The 15,282-nt window shown below is 41.0% G+C and overlaps 1 long non-coding RNA gene across 1 annotated transcript; it reads left to right on the forward strand.

Annotated features, from left to right (window-relative positions):
- The first annotated feature begins 8,855 nt into the window (after nt 1–8,855).
- LOC120939675 lies at nt 8,856–10,892 on the forward strand. Its single transcript, XR_005749348.1, has 2 exons — nt 8,856–8,899; nt 10,680–10,892. It is a non-coding gene; the product is annotated as an uncharacterized LOC120939675 (long non-coding RNA).
- Nucleotides 10,893–15,282: the final 4,390 nt, after the last annotated feature.

Raw genomic sequence — 15,282 nt, forward strand, 5'->3', positions numbered from 1 at the left:
ACGTCCTGACTTCAGTGTCCTCAAGGCCCAAGGACGTTCGAATACATATTGCCCTTTAGATGTTGCAGAACTACAACTTCCAGCATGCCTGGGAATGCTGGCACTTCTAGTATTGTAAGTTCTGCAGGCCCCCATTTTTCAGGCCTTTATGCACGGGTCTCTAAACTGTGGCACCCTAAATGCAGCAAAAGTAAAATTCTTAGCATGCACTGACAGACCGTGGCTGATGGGAGTAGTAGTTTTGCAACAGCTGGAGGTGGACTGGTCTTGAAACCCAGAGTTAAGTAACAAACACGTAGTGTTTTGCAACCATTCTGCCTCCAGCTGTTTTTTTCCTGTTGAAAAGCCTGTGGCGTGCAAAACACAACCCAAAAACTCCACCCGGATGCAGTGAAAAATGTGCACACACCTAAAGAGTGACATCACAAAAAACTGCGACTGGTACATACTGTGATAGACGTGAAACTAAAATGAATATTTTTGTGTTATGATTAGAACCACTGAAATGGAGTGTATATTTTCCTTGAAATGATTCTTCAGATTTTGTCAGATATGTTCTTAAAGTATATTTTAACTTGGATGGACATACAGAGAGAGCTGTTGAAATCAAAAAGCAACTCCATCCACTCACTCACTCTGTGTCCCCCCTCCCTCCTGGATTCCTCAGTTGTAACAGGAAAAGCCTTCCCATCCCCCACATCCTGACTTTTACAGACCCCAGAAGGAGCCTGTATGACTTTTGGAAGAACATGAAATGGACTTGTGAGGAGAAACCACCCTTCTATGAACTGGCCAATAAAAGACTCACAAGGGTGATGGGGAGGGATTGATGGGTGTGTATTTTGTGACATCATGAAGTCAATAAATCTAAGAGGAGAAGGCCCGCCTCTCTCTCCTCTTTCATTATTTTACTACATTCTCTGTGTGTGCATCTGTCTGTTCTGCTCTTCTCTCATCTTCCTGCTGTGCACTTCAGCTCCAGACCACAAGAAGCTGTGTGTGTGTGTGTGTGTGTGTGTGTGTGTGTGTGTTCGTTTGTCTTTGCTTATTTCCACAGATTATATCAGTGAATCATTACAAATCTAAATCAATTGACGCTCAACGTGCTTCTTTTGGACTTCAAGGACAGACTTTGTGGACGCACAAGAAACTGGCTGAGAATTGAGGGACCGTCTACCATTGAAAGGGGCGTCATGAACCCCTAAACACGGTAAGTGCGAGTTTTTTTTGGCTCCCTTACACCGTGTTACAGGCTGGACGGCCTCTATTCCCATCTAGTTTGTCTACAAATTCCGAGCCTTTGAAACAGACGGTATAATTCTGGTCCAGAAGCGAACCCCGGTTTGTGTTGATTCACTGCTATTAATTTTTTTTTTGGTTCTTGCCTGTTTGTATGCTGCCTGTGAGTAGAAGGGTGAGCTTGTGGGTTGTTTGCTGTCTGTTTGTGGTTGTGTGTGAAATCGGCCTACTAAGTTAAGGTACTGGTCGTGCATCGTCTCGGATTAAGCCGATGTGATAAAGGGGTGTGCACGGGGAGTGCATGCTGGCTGGGTTGAGCCTGGGACAGCTCTAAGGAAGTTGGCTGCGAAGATATGGGTTTGTTTTATTTTATGCTTGTGTAAAAATATTCCAAACCTCCTTGTTTAGATTAATTGGGGAACTGGGATTCTGGGGTTTATTTGAGTATGTCTGTGGTGAGATATTGAGTCAGCTTTTCCACATTTTGTCCTTGCTTTGAATAACGCGGGGATTTTTGTTTACTCAACTTCCCTGTGCTAGGAAAGGTGGGGGCTGAGCTGGAGGAGGTCGTTTTTGTGTGGCTTCTGCTAGCTGGCTATTTGTGTACATTTGTGTGTCTTAAATTGCTTTTTCCCTTACACTTCTGCCTTTTGTTACAGCTGGCTTGCAATAGCTAGCTTACTTAACCCTTTATCTGGACAAAGGCTGCTAAATTCTGTGTCTGGCTTCTTGTTCTGCTAACTGTGCTAATTTGTGACCTGAAACCTTTTGCTTTTCATCACAGCTGGATACCAATTAAGGGTTTTCTGCCTAGCAGTCTTAACTCTTTGCAGTCTGAACAGGAAACTTTTTCATTTCTGTGCCTTTCCTAGTTAATTTTTTTTGCTGGGATGATCCTTTTGTCTTTCTCAGTATGTATGTGTTTTTATTATGCTGGATAACTGTGTTTGACTGAATAGAATACCTGGCTTTCTTGTTGTATGTATTGACTGCTGTTGGCACTGACTTTTGTTTTTCATCTACAGAAGTCTGACGTTTTTCTTTATAACTTCTGACTCCCCTTCTTCTTCGTCTTCCATTTTGCTTTTCTTTGGCTTTAGATTTTTCCCGCCTTTTCTGAAAAGCTCCTCCCCCCTCTGCCATCTTTTTCTTAGCTCCTCCCTTTCTTCTCCCTTTTTCATAACCACCCCCCCCCTCCGCAATCTTCTTCTTAGATCCTCCCGTCTTCTCCAAATCTTTGCCGCTCTTTTTTCATAGCTCCTCCCCTCTCCACCATTTTCTTCTTAGATCCTCCCGTCCAACCCTTTCTTTGCTGCCTACTACACAGCCCCCTATCTTCCCCTCCCTCTATGTAGCATGCTGATTGTACTGACTGTGCTAGAAGTGATTTGATTGCGTCTAATGGTACATTGTGTCTGTAACATATAACTTATGGTGTCTTTCTTTGCATGCACTTTTCGTTTGGGTTCTCAACTCTGTGCTGGAATCGAACTCTTTCTTTCTTATTTCTTTCTCCTTTCTTCAACCCTTTTTTTTTCTTCTTCCCATTGAAATTCATTGATCCCTTTTCCCAATTCCTTGTTGGCAAGTGGTGAATGAATTCTTCTTATTATTATTTTTGCTGTTTTTTTTTTTTATATTTCTGGGATGCCTCCCTGATATAATATATACTCCTGCCCCCTCCCTGGTGGGGGGATAGAACTGGGTGTGTGAGGAATGTGGGAGGTCCAGACCCCTGCATCCTGCCCGCCCTGAGCTCTGCCACATTTGCAAGTTGGAGGATAGCCCCCCTCTTCCCCCCCAGGGACGACAACCTAGGAGACAGTTTTTTGTAACACAGAGTTTTTTTTTTTAACAAAAGGTTGACTTGGGATATTGCAACTGTTTCTGTACAATTAAAATTGGTCTGAATATGCCTGTTACATTGTACGCTGATTTATCAGATAATTCGATTTAACTAGAAATAATGGGATATTTCTCCTGAGGTTTAAAAAATATGGAACAGACATTTGATGCACATAATAAGCAATTGTTAAGTCTTTATTTTACAGTTAAAATCTTCTACAGAGAATTAATTTAGGTGAATTATTTCGTCCCGTTTTTTTTTTATCCTTTTAATCGGATAGATTGAATGCGTGTTCTGTGGGGACCTGTCCCATCTGGGTTGCCCACTTACACTTACACTGACGATGCCATGCACTGTATTTTGACTTGATACATAGAGGGCTTTTTGCCAGTTTTGAAATTTATAATGTGATACCCAGGGCCTGTTATTGTCTTTTCGTTTCCCTCATGTTCTGCCCACGATGCCTGCTGGAAGCATGGGCCCCGCCCGACTGCTTGAGGCCGTGCCCCTTCTTTCCCCTCACGTTCTGCCCAACTGTATGCCCCGCTGGAGGAAGCATGGGCCTGCCCGGATGCTCTTCCCTGCTGAAGGCTTTGCCTCATTCTGAACGCATATGGTGTCGCCTCCTGCCCGCTGCCCATACTGGATTCTGTGCCCTCCGGCCCACGGGCCTTCTTCTTCATGCCCTCCTTAGTCTGTCCAGGGGGGGGTAACTACAATGCCACTTCGCTGGACAGACACGTAAGGGAGGAGAATGATGTAGATGGGAGTGGCAGACCTACCTGAAGGTAGAATCCGCTCATATGCTGTCCTGTGTGCCCCGACCTCATGGGGTGCCCAAAAGCGGTAGAGAGAGTGTGTAAATCCTGGCGTTCATGACTACAGAAGCTGCGTTCACAAGTCACAAATGAGGGATGAGGAGATTCTGGGTATCACATTGGAACAGTAGAACATTTTACATAGTACATTTAAATGGTTTTATTCCACATGCTGTGCCATGCCATCCTCAGGGTTAAGTGGGTAAGTGGCCCCAAGGGGGGAGCATTCAATACATTATCCCTTTCTGAAATCTTGTTTGAGACAGTCTCTAGATTAGATTGTTATGAGCTATGATTATGTGACCGCTTTTGAAAATAGGTAACTAATATTCGTGTACGAGTTTTTTCTCACATTTCTGATGTAGGTACCGATAATTACCAATACCCCCTGGGTGATGATTAAGAGGTTCCTTCGAAAATATTCTCTGGAGATGAGTGATATTATGGATTGTGCCGCCCAAATCTGAATGAAATTATATATCTTTTTTCAAATACATGGGATTGTGACCACTGGGGTTTGTGGGTTGGAATATCTCAAAGGGGGGTCCCGGTTACATGGGGTAATTAGTTAAATAATGTCAGAGTGTAAAGAAGTTCTCTAATGAGATAATTAAGTTTAATTCTGCCTGTAAATGTTTATGAATATGTTTACCCCAACAACTGAAAATGTATTATGACATGTCAAAACATGCATGGGATTAGAACAAAGGTTTAATGGGAAAATTGTTGATTGAGATTGTGTGAAGAATTGTATACAATTCAGTCTATGGTAAACAACATGGTATTTTATATTTAACTGAAATCCTACAGATCTGGTTGTAAGAATTAATAAGTTGAGGTTTGAGCAATGTTTACAACAGATTCTAAACTTGGGTTTGGTTTATTATAAGGTTCCCCAGAGAAAAATATTAAAATATGAAAGTTATGTTCAATCTAAAAAACTTTATAAAAAATATTATTATAAAAATTGTAAAAATAAAATTAAAAAAATAAACAAGTTTTAAGAGTTATTATAAAATGACATTTCTGATAAAATATAGATTGTGAGTAATTATGAGTGACTTTATTAGTAGAAAACAATGGTCGGTTCATGCGCAGGGACTGGTCAGTGGATTTCATGAGATTTGTCCTCTAAGCGATCTTTTGTCGCTATTGGAAGTTAAGGAATGTCATGTTATAATGTGGTGTACATGATTTTTGGCAGATGTACAAACCAAATATGTTTTAAAATTTTTAAAAAAGAGTTAAAAATGAGAAAAACGATGCAATTCGATTGGATTGTATATGGTCTAAAACTTGTACAATCTGCTCCAAGCATGGGGGGGGGACAGATGTTTTCCCTTAGAGGTCATTAACAGCAGATCAGGTTACAGGCTGTGGTGGTTTACAGGAGTGAGTGCTAGCTTGAAATCCGACTCCCAGTGTAAACATCCTCAACTTTGCCTAGTTTGAAGGGAAAAATAAATAAATATCAGAGTTTATGTTAAGTAAACTATGGAAGCGTATTATGAGGGTAAATCTTTCTTTAATAATAAAAGGTAATTTGTACACAATCATTAGAAGATCTGAAAGAAAGCCCTTATTAATAAAGTATTATTTTTCTCTTTCTTTTCCTTTCTTTCTTTTTCTCTCTCTCTCTTTCTTTTGCTCTTTCTTTCTTTCTTTCTTTCTCTCTCATTCTTTCTTTCTCTCATATGTTACTAAACTGTGGTTTTTTTGCACCATTTGGTTTGAAGAATACCTTACTTTGAGGGTGTCATTTTAAAGAGAATGATAATGGTGTTAATCTGCATAGCTTAAGAAAGTCAGTTAAAATAGTTTAAAAATAAAAATACAAATATGGATAGATGATGCGGTATGATACAGTCATATTTATGGATTAAAGGGTCATCTTCCAGGTTTTGGAGTGAAAAAGGTGTTCAGTCAGAGAGGGAAGTTGTGTTTTGTAGAAGGATCCCTATGAGATACAGTGAATCTTTAAGACTGAACCAAAGGCTGCTATGTTTGTTTAAACAGACATGCGACAAGAATATTCATGCTGCATGATCAGTCCTGAAAACTAGTGTAATGTAATAAAGTTTCTTTAGGAAATAAAATATTTAGGACAGAGCCCAATATAAAATTAAAATGCTAATGAAGGGAAATATAGTAATTTGGTGGGAACGGATGCTTTTATGAAATTTAACTTAGTAATGGGAATGTAGATTGGATAAATTCTGGTTGCTATGGTCAATAGAGGTTTGTTAACTATAAACAAGGATGCATTCCAGTATATTACTGAACACCTAGAGGCCACTACACAAATGACTTTGTATAAAATTATGGCCTTATACATGATATTAGGTGAACAAGGGGGGGCATTTAGAATGTCACCTGCGGACAATATTTTGGGTGATAACACATTTGTACTCAAATAGGTATAGCAATTCTGTTTATATTGGTTATGATAATGTTTTGTTATATTGACCATGTCCTCCATTACCGTCCTTGTCTGTTAAGAAATAACAAAGAGAATGAACTGATGAAATATTCATTTCAAGGGGGGGCTGTGATAGACGTGAAACTAAAATGAATATTTTTGTGTTATGATTAGAACCACTGAAATGGAGTGTATATTTTCCTTGAAATGATTCTTCAGATTTTGTCAGATATGTTCTTAAAGTATATTTTAACTTGGATGGACATACAGAGAGAGCTGTTGAAATCAAAAAGCAACTCCATCCACTCACTCACTCTGTGTCCCCCCTCCCTCCTGGATTCCTCAGTTGTAACAGGAAAAGCCTTCCCATCCCCCACATCCTGACTTTTACAGACCCCAGAAGGAGCCTGTATGACTTTTGGAAGAACATGAAATGGACTTGTGAGGAGAAACCACCCTTCTATGAACTGGCCAATAAAAGACTCACAAGGGTGATGGGGAGGGATTGATGGGTGTGTATTTTGTGACATCATGAAGTCAATAAATCTAAGAGGAGAAGGCCCGCCTCTCTCTCCTCTTTCATTATTTTACTACATTCTCTGTGTGTGCATCTGTCTGTTCTGCTCTTCTCTCATCTTCCTGCTGTGCACTTCAGCTCCAGACCACAAGAAGCTGTGTGTGTGTGTGTGTGTGTGTGTGTGTGTGTGTGTGTGTGTGTGTGTGTGTTCGTTTGTCTTTGCTTATTTCCACAGATTATAGCAGTGAATCATGGCAAATCCAAATCAATACGTCAGTGGTCCTCCGAAAAAGGTCCCGTCTCTGACCCCCCGGGGCGTTAGGCTCCTGACAGGGAAAAGAGTTAGCAACGCATATCTCCCCTATACGTGTATCCTGTGTTGTTAATAATATATTCATAATTATGCAAATGATAATGGCTGCTATATTTATGCAAAAAAGGTGGCGACCGAAATGGCAGGATATAAAATCTTTCATGTTACCCCTGTCATTGATTAATAAGGCGAGAATGCTTCCAATTGTTGAATAGCATACATTTACGTCATATATCCATAAGGCTGTCAACAGAAGTATTACAATATACTTTGTTCTTCATCTTGCAGAAGTTCCTGGAAACAGGATATGATGACCTGCGGCGGCAGCCACAGAAAAGGGCTGTGGTCAGCGCCCTAATCGCTGACTTTGGCGGCCAACATGACCACAAGGCCATTGTTAAGAAGTGGTCTGACCTCAAGAGGCGCCAAATGGGTAATGTCAGACGTCTTCGGGCTAAATATCATCCAGGTAAGTTATTGTTGACAGTTATGTTTTTTTTTAAAAAAGTGTATTTTGTGCGTGAACTCGAAAGAGAGAGGAGCCGGCCTGCAGGAGTTGGGAGGCCTCCCCCAGAGGCAATCTGCCACCTTTCTCCATGCCCCGGTTGGCAATGGCGGGTGTGAGGGGGTCCTCCCAACCCAACCTCGCATAGCACACCCACCAGTGGCGGGGCTGAGACCACCAAACTCAATTCACAGGTAGCCGAGAGCGGGATCCGAACCCCTAGCTGCAGAGGTGAATCAGTTGTCAGTGCAGTGGCAATCGCGTGGAGCCACCGCAGCTCCTTTGGTGACAGTTATGTAAGGTCATATGTAATTCATGTAAGGTCAGATGTTGTTAACCAAGATGCCATGTTGTGCTAACATATATCACCACCGGCCAAGGTATTCATAGTACTGTTGAAAAAAGACATGGGGCAGCAGACAGGAACACAGAAGTTATGTGGGAACATAATTTTCCCATTGTTTTGCATGGGACTTTAAAGAAAAACCCCGACCATGGCAAGTGGGGGTGGGTAAGGTTTAAACCACCTATCCTATGTTTGTGGCTGACATATAAGTAACCTGTGTGCCAAGTTTCATATAAATATCTTTAGCCGTTTGTACGTGATGCTGGAACATACATACATACATACATACATACATACATTTATGCACACACACACGTTGAGTTTTATATATATAGATTACCACTAAATTCCTGTGTTAGGAGTGGGGTTGTTATAGTAATCCCGTGTGCTCCATCAGGCCCTTTTTTTAACATGAGATGGTCTGAACAAAACAAAGGAGACAAAAACAGCTCATTTTAACATGGTTGCATCCCAGCTCACGCTCAGTCCCCTGTAGTGCCCACAAGACCCTTTAATATAACATTGTCCCATTGGTTAACTGTCTATATAAATCAATTTGTATTCATATACAATACAGCAGAGTACACAGAATTTGCATACGTCATTAGAAAACATTTTTATAATATATGAACATTGTGTTATTATAGGAGCTCCAATGCCAGTTATCCGCGCCAAGCGCAGAAGGCGCCAGGCCGATGAGGAGGAGGAGGAGGATGCGGCAGAGGAGGATGCGGCAGAGGAGGAGATGGATGAAGAGGAGCAGCCAGGGCCCTCCCACTCCCCAACCCCAGCTCCTGCTGAGGAGCAAGCTGAGGAGATTCCCCCCCCCACCACCCCAGCTTCTCAAGCGGAAGAGCAGGAGGAAGAGAGCGGTCCTGTGAGCCTCGCTCAGGAAGGTAAATATGTGCACAATGATTAATAACATTTCAACAACAAAATGTAGATATAAAAATGGACAACATATAAAGCGCACCTGTCAGATTGTAGAACCATAATATGGTATTGATGCTAGAAGTATACAGGTAGTGCATAATTATTAGGCAAGTTGTATTTTTTGAGGATTCATTTTATTATTGAACAACAACCATGTTCTCAATGAACCCCAAAAACTCATTAATATCAAAGCTGAATTTTTTTGGAAGTAGTTTTTAGTTTGTTTTTAGTGTTAGTTATTTTCGGGGGATATCTGTGTGTGCAGGTGACTACTATTACTGTGCAGAATTATTAGGCAACTTAACCAAAAAATAAATAGATACCCATTTCAATGATTTATTTTTAACAGTGAAACCAATATAACATCTCAACATTCACAAATACACATTTCTGACATTTAAAAACAAAACAAAAACAAATCAGTGACCAATATAGCCACCTTTATTTGCAAGGACACTCAAAAGCCTGACATCCATGGATTCTGTCAGTGTTTTGATCTGTTCACCATCAACATTGCGTGCAGCAGCAACCACAGCCTCCCAGACACTGTTCAGAGAGGTGTACTGTTTTCCCTCCTTGTAAATCCCACATTTGATGATGGACCACAGGTTCTCAATGGGGTTCAGATCAGGTGAACAAGGAGGCCATGTCATTACTTTTTTTTATTTAATACCCTTTCTTGCCAGCCACGCTGTGGAGTACTTTGACACGTGTGATGGAGCATTGTCCTGCATGAAAATCATTTTTTTCTTGAAGGATGGTGACTTCTTCCTGTACCACTGCTTAAAGAAGGTCTCTTCCATAATCTGGCAGTAGGACTGGGAGTTGAGCTTGACTCCATCCTCAATCCGAAAAGGCCCCACAAGCTCATCTTTGATGATACCAGCCCAAACCAGTACTCCACCACCACCTTGCTGGCGTCTGAGTCGGACTGGAGCTCCCTGCCCTTTACCAATCCAGCCACGGGCTCTTCCATCTGGCCCATCAAGACTCACTCTCATTTCAGTAGTCCATAAAACCTTAGAAAAATCTTTCTTGAGATATTTATTGGCACAGTCTTGACGTCGCAGCTTGTGTGTCTTGTTCAGTGGTCGTCGTCTTTCAGCCTTTCTTACCTTGGCCATGTCTCTGGGTATTGCACACCTTGTGCTTTTGGGCACCCCAGTGATGTTGCAGCTCTGAAATATGGCCAATCTGGTGGCAAGTGGCATCTTGGCAGCTGCACGCTTAACCTTTCTCAGGTCATGGGCAGTTAAGTTTGCGCCTTTGTTTTTCCACACGTTTCTTTTGTTTGATGATCACGCTTCAGAAGCTTTGCAATTTTAAGAGTGCTGCATCCCTCTGCTAGATATCTCTCTATTTTGGACTTTTCAGAGTCTGTCAAGTCCTTCTTTTGGCCCATTTTGCCAAAGGAAAGGAAATTGACTAATAATTATGCACACCTGATATAGAGTGTTGATGTCATTAGACCACACACCTTCTCATTACAGAGATGTACATTACCTAATATGCCTAATCGGTAGTAGGCTTTCGAGCCTATACAGCTTGGAGTAAGACAACATGCATAAAGAGGATGATGTGGTCCAAATACTCATTTGCCTAATAATTCTGCACTCCCGGGATGTGTTAGACACATAACAAGTGTATACACATGATAATGATTGATTAATAAGCAAAAAAAATATTTTATTTATTTGGTAACGTTCTTTGAAATCCAAATGTTTTTTTATTATATCCTAACAGTAGCAAGAAAGATGATGCAGCAGCACGCGCTGCTAAAGAAGACACATCAGAGGATAAAGGGAAATCATCAACAAATTAAATACCTGGTCCAGCAAAATACGCAGCTAGACCAGCAGCAATTAGAATATCTTGCTGAGCTGGAAAGGCTTCAGAAGCTCATGCTCAGCTATGTCTGAATTAATTTTTTGATTAAAAAATGTTATTTTTTGGAAATGTTTCATTTCTTTTTGAGATCGATTTTTAGGTTTTTCAACACATCTAACTTCACATCGAACAAATCAACATCAACACATCTAACTTCATAATAAGCAAAAACATTTTATACTATCATTTTATTTAACACAAACCTAGGACAAACTAAAGCACACGGACACAGACACGACGAACACAAAATAAACTGTTGAAAAATGAACATAACAAAAACAACAATAAATATATATATATATATACAGAGAGAGAGAGAGAGAGCAAGAAAGAGAGAGAGAGTGCAGATTTGCTCTTGCAGACAGCCTAATGGTTGCAGTATAAAGGCCGCAAACCAGGGTTTAACATAAGGTTAATTGTTTTAGTTACACTTGCTGTTACGATCCGGTCTGGTAGCTTGAAGCGGAGGCTGTTGGTGAATCCGCTGTGCCAGAGAGGTCATGAAGCTTTACTCAGCAGGGAGGCAGCAGCAGTAGTATTAAAATATAATGTAACTAGACAATGCATTTCCTGAGGAAAATGCGAGTGGGAATGCTGAATAGCTTAATTGCTGAGCCCCTTGCCAAAGACATTCACCATAACCACTACACTATCTTTAGGACACACAGCTTCTTTCTCTATCTGCAAAGTATAGAGTATGCTGACTTCCTGGTCGCCCCTCCCCCCTCAAGAGGTTTCCCCTCCCCCCCAGGTCAGTGAGGAGGAATATTGCACTGAGGTCAGGAAAGTTATTTATGGAAAGAAATAACATTACAAACGCTTTTAATTCACAGATCAAATACATGATTTAAGCCTCCAAACAAAGCTTAATAAATCCTCAACCGTACATGCGATCGATACAACGACTACACCGTTTGAAATACACGGCCCTTGTGAACGCATTGATATGAAATTTATGTTGATAAACTTAAAAATGTGGCCATGTCTGCGATTTAGAAAACAGCGTCTTTGTGAGTTTTGCAGCAACATTTTTTAGATAATTTAACATGAGAGTCTATGAGACATAATTTCTGGCTGTTGCTCCAATAACTAAAACTAAAATACGTATCGCAGAATTGATCACATTGCCAGAAACCAGACAAGCATAGCTACGTTTTGATATAAAAATTGTGTATGAAAAGTAGATCTTGTGGGCGTGAGACCATTTTGTTTCCCCTTTTTGTAAAGATATTTTTAATTACAAAGATCTCCAATGTTAAGGTCACATGACAGACTCTAAATCCCCTCCATAGGATTACATTATAACCTATCGCATTTTTGTGAAAAATTCGCAAAACGTAAATTGCGTTTTCAACAAAAAATTGTAAACGATGAAGATCTGAAAAGTCATAGCCGGATAGCTAAATATTTTGTGACCGCTTTACAGTTTTTTCAGTGTCTGTAAGTGAAAGTATGAAGTAGCTGAAACTTTTGGCAGGGCATGTGAATTCAAAGGGGAAAAGGATGTTCTCATTGACTTCAATGTTAAAAAAAGGGTCTAAAAGCTTAAAATTTATAAAAGTGTAAAAAGTAGAAAAAAACTTGAAGAAGTCCCATCATTAGCTGAAAGAGACGAACATTTTTACAGTTGAATGGTCTCAATAGCTGAAAGTATGCCGAAGTTACGCAGAACCAAAAAACGTAAGGAATAATAAGATTACTAAATTTACGTATATCAATACTGGAAATGTTTATTAAAGCATTCACACTAATTAAGATTAATACATTTACGGGTATCCATACTGGGAATGCTTATTAAAGCATTCCCACTAAGTATCACACAGGCATGATTTACAAGCAGTAGTGGTAATAGTAATACATAGCATAAAAACACTTGGGGAATACTGTACAGCATCAGTAGTGGTCATAGTAGTCAATAGTGTACCAAAAAATTGGGACACAGATGTCTTGACTGAGCTGTAATAGTAGTAGTAGACATTGACAATACAGTGTCAAATCACTCGGGCAAGAGGTGCCATGATGAACAGCAGTCTTAATAAGAGTATATAGGGTGTGAAATAACTGCTGACATAGGTGTATTGACTGGGCAGCAGCAGCAGAAGCAGCAGTAGTATTAACAGTAGTAGTTGATACAGAGTCATATCACATGGGCAGGAGGTGCCATCATGAACAGCAGTAGGAATAGGAGTATATAGAGTGTCAAATAACTGCTGACATAGGTGTATTGACTGGGCAGCAGCAGCAGAAGCAGCAGTAGTATTAACAGTAGAAGTTGATACAGAGTCATATCACATGGGCAGGAGGTGCCATGATGAACAGCAGTAGGAATAGGAGTATATAGAGTGTCAAATAACTGCTGACATAGGTGTCTTGACTGGGCAGCAGCAGCAGAAGCAGCAGTAGTATTAACAGTAGTAGTTGATACAGAGTCATAGCACATGGGCAGGAGGTGCCATGATGAACAGCAGTAGGAATAGGAGTATATAGAGTGTCAAATAACTGCTGACATAGGTGTATTGACTGGGCAGCAGCAGCAGCAGAAGCAGCAGCAGTAGTATTAACAGTAGTAGTTGATACAGAGTCATATCACATGGGCAGGAGGTGCCATCATGAACAGCAGTAGGAATAGGAGTATATAGAGTGTCAAATAACTGCTGACATAGGTGTCTTGACTGGGCAGCAGCAGCAGAAGCAGCAGTAGTATTAACAGTAGTAGTTGATACAGAGTCATATCACATGGGCAGGAGGTGCCATGATGAACAGCAGTAGGAATAGGAGTATATAGAGTGTCAAATAACTGCTGACATAGGTGTCTTGACTGGGCAGCAGCAGCAGAAGCAGCAGTAGTATTAACAGTAGTAGTTGATACAGAGTCATATCACATGGGCAGGAGGTGCCATGATGAACAGCAGTAGGAATAGGAGTATATAGAGTGTCAAATAACTGCTGACATAGGTGTCTTGACTGGGCAGCAGCAGCAGCAGAAGCAGCAGCAGTAGTATTAACAGTAGTAGTTGATACAGAGTCATATCACATGGGCAGGAGGTGCCATGATGAACAGCAGTAGGAATAGGAGTATATAGAGTGTCAAATAACTGCTGACATAGGTGTATTGACTGGACAGCAGCAGCAGAAGCAGCAGTAGTATTAACAGTAGTAGTTGATACAGAGTCATATCACATGGGCAGGAGGTGCCATGATGAACAGCAGTAGGAATAGGAGTATATAGAGTGTCAAATAACTGCTGACATAGGTGTCTTGACTGGGCAGCAGCAGCAGAAGCAGCAGTAGTATTAACAGTAGTAGTTGATACAGAGTCATATCACATGGGCAGGAGGTGCCATCATGAACAGCAGTAGGAATAGGAGTATATAGAGTGTCAAATAACTGCTGACATAGGTGTCTTGACTGGGCAGCAGCAGCAGAAGCAGCAGTAGTATTAACAGTAGTAGTTGATACAGAGTCATATCACATGGGCAGGAGGTGCCATGATGAACAGCAGTAGGAATAGGAGTATATAGAGTGTCAAATAACTGCTGACATAGGTGTCTTGACTGGGCAGCAGCAGCAGAAGCAGCAGTAGTAGTATTAACAGTAGTAGTTGATACAGAGTCATATCACATGGGCAGGAGGTGCCATGATGAACAGCAGTAGGAATAGGAGTATATAGAGTGTCAAATAACTGCTGACATAGGTGTCTTGACTGGGCAGCAGCAGCAGAAGCAGCAGTAGTATTAACAGTAGTAGTTGATACAGAGTCATATCACATGGGCAGGAGGTGCCATCATGAACAGCAGTAGGAATAGGAGTATATAGAGTGTCAAATAACTGCTGACATAGGTGTATTGACTGGGCAGCAGCAGCAGAAGCAGCAGTAGTATTAACAGTAGTAGTTGATACAGAGTCATATCACATGGGCAGGAGGTGCCATCATGAACAGCAGTAGGAATAGGAGTATATAGAGTGTCAAATAACTGCTGACATAGGTGTCTTGACTGGGCAGCAGCAGCAGAAGCAGCAGTAGTATTAACAGTAGTAGTTGATACAGAGTCATATCACATGGGCAGGAGGTGCCATCATGAACAGCAGTAGGAATAGGAGTATATAGAGTGTCAAATAACTGCTGACATAGGTGTATTGACTGGGCAGCAGCAGCAGCAGAAGCAGCAGCAGTAGTATTAACAGTAGTAGTTGATACAGAGTCATATCACATGGGCAGGAGGTGCCATCATGAACAGCAGTAGGAATAGGAGTATATAGAGTGTCAAATAACTGCTGACATAGGTGTATTGACTGGGCAGCAGCAGCAGAAGCAGCAGTAGTATTAACAGTAGTAGTTGATACAGAGTCATATCACATGGGCAGGAGGTGCCATCATGAACAGCAGTAGGAATAGGAGTATATAGAGTGTCAAATAACTGCTGACATAGGTGTCTTGACTGGGCAGCAGCAGCAGCAG

The sequence above is a fragment of the Rana temporaria genome, chromosome 5, assembly GCF_905171775.1.
Source record: "Rana temporaria chromosome 5, aRanTem1.1, whole genome shotgun sequence".
NCBI classification, from domain to species: Eukaryota; Metazoa; Chordata; class Amphibia; order Anura; family Ranidae; genus Rana; species Rana temporaria.